Genomic DNA, 2,236 nt, shown 5'->3' with positions numbered 1-2,236 from the left:
GTTTTCAATGTTTAAGTTTATTTATCTTTGTTTTACGAACATGAGGAGCTAAACTCGTTTTAGCTAGGGGAAAATTCAAAGCCATGAACATATTTGCAATATGAATTGATTACTTCCAGTTGTGATTTCATAAATTGAGAATGCAATTTGCTTAACTGTTTTATTCAAAACTTATTCTTGTTTGTGGATTAAGGATGTGTACTTAGTTTGCATGCATGAATTTGATGCTAGAATATAAGGGAGTTTCACATAATCGTTACAAACTTATATTCACAAGTAGTGAAGGTCGCTGGTCACGATCGCGTTAAGTTAAATTCCTAACATGAGTATCATGATGTCATAGTTACGAATGCTTTGTCAATGCTTATGATTTTCATAGAACTTAATGATCTTTGATTGTATCTCTATTATGATGTGCATGTAGGGGACTATTGAAGAATGATTTGGGTTGATGATGCGTATCCCATCCAATTTAATGACATAAGGAAAATCTGAGGGTTAATTAGTGATGGCACGGTTAATCTGGGGCATTGTCATTCAAGTGTGTCATGTGTGGAGAAGGACCCTCTAGCTAGCCCATCATCCATTTAATTCACCAAATTTGTTCAACTTTGTTTAAGTCTTTAATTCACTTGTTTTCATTTTAATTTCGTCCAAAAACCAATCCCCTTTACTTTAGAGTGTCAAATTAGTTAGAATCTGTCTTAGTTTGTATTTTTAAGTGTTTTGAGTTAAGTTAAAATCAATTTTCGTCCAAAGTCATTCCTAGTGTCTAGTAGAGTCTATTTAGTTATTTTAAGTTGTTTTGAGTATTTTAAGTTTGTTTCGAGTCATTAGAGTCTAGTTAAGTGTTTTTAAGTTTGTTTTTTAGTATTTGAATCAGTTTAGAGTAGATTAGCAATCCCTCCTAATCCCCGGTTTAGAACGATTCCTACTTATCCATACTACAGTTGTCAACAAGAGGGTTTAATTTGTGTGTTGAGTTAATTTTCGCATCAATATAATTAAATATTGAAAATAAATTGTGAAAACACTTACTTCGTCGTAGTAATTGGCGCTGCTTTCATGTCTACTTGCGGTTGTTAACAGTGCTTGAAGAACAACTTTCGTGGTTTCGGGTATTCGGTGGAGTGGTGCCTTCGTAGAACTCATAGTATTTTGTGGATATACGAGTCCAAACACCTTCACTTGTTTGAGAAGTCCCCCTCACACTATCTTCCGAGACCCATCTATAATCCGTGCAAAGAGCTTCATCTTCTTTTCGGGTCCAAACTCTACCTTTCATTACAGATGTGGTCATTTGAAAATTATTGAACAAATTGAAGGAAAGATTATTGGAAGAAGTAAGAAAATAGAATGTGAATAATTGAAATAAAATGAAATGAAATGGTATGGAATTGTGAAAATTATGTAAGAAATTGTGTAGGAATGATTTAGGTATTTATAGGGAAAAAAAAGGGGGAATTTTTTAAAAAAATTTGGCCGAACAAAAAAAAAAATTCAAAACCAACAATAACTGACGTCAGCTACCATTGGATTCAAAATTTTGCCCAACCCCGGGCTGGTCGGCTAGCTGGGTTGGGCCAGCCAGTTGGCCATTTTCTCTTTTTTTGGCCTGATGGGTCCCATGAGCCTTTTGATCTGGCCCTCGGTTGGAGACGATTTTCGTGTCATTTCAGATTATTTTTAACCATCTAACCCTTTGACCAGATCGATGGGAGATGACCTAAGAAGACAAAGTTTCATCTATCTCCGTAAATAGCAACCATATATCATATATGACTTTTGCTTTTCCCCTTTTTTGGGTGAACGACTTTGCTTTCCTTTCTCACCTTTACTTTCATTCAAAAAAACAAATATTTATATGATAAAGCTAAAGACTTTTTAATAATTAAATAATTTTTATTAGCTTTTTGACCACGTAAGTCGTGACCAACGTCGAAAAATATATTATTTAGCCGTCTGAAATCTCGAGAGATATATAAAGTGATCGAAATATATAGTATTTAACCAAAACGTGGGTATCAGTCAAATACGAAATCTAGAGATATATTATTTAACTAATTTGATAAAAAAAAAATATGTTATTTAACAAAAGCGTGGGCATCAGTCAAATTCTCAATCCAGAGATTAATAAAGCCTCGTATATTCGTTGTTAGAACAATAAACATGTCAATTAATGATACGATCCAAATCCAGTACCCAATTCGACCTTAACTTTGCCGCAACTCAGCTA

The sequence above is a fragment of the Malus domestica genome, chromosome 09, assembly GCF_042453785.1.
Source record: "Malus domestica chromosome 09, GDT2T_hap1".
NCBI classification, from domain to species: Eukaryota; Viridiplantae; Streptophyta; class Magnoliopsida; order Rosales; family Rosaceae; genus Malus; species Malus domestica.
The sequence above is the reverse complement of the archived record's forward strand: the minus strand, read 5'-3'. Positions refer to the sequence as shown.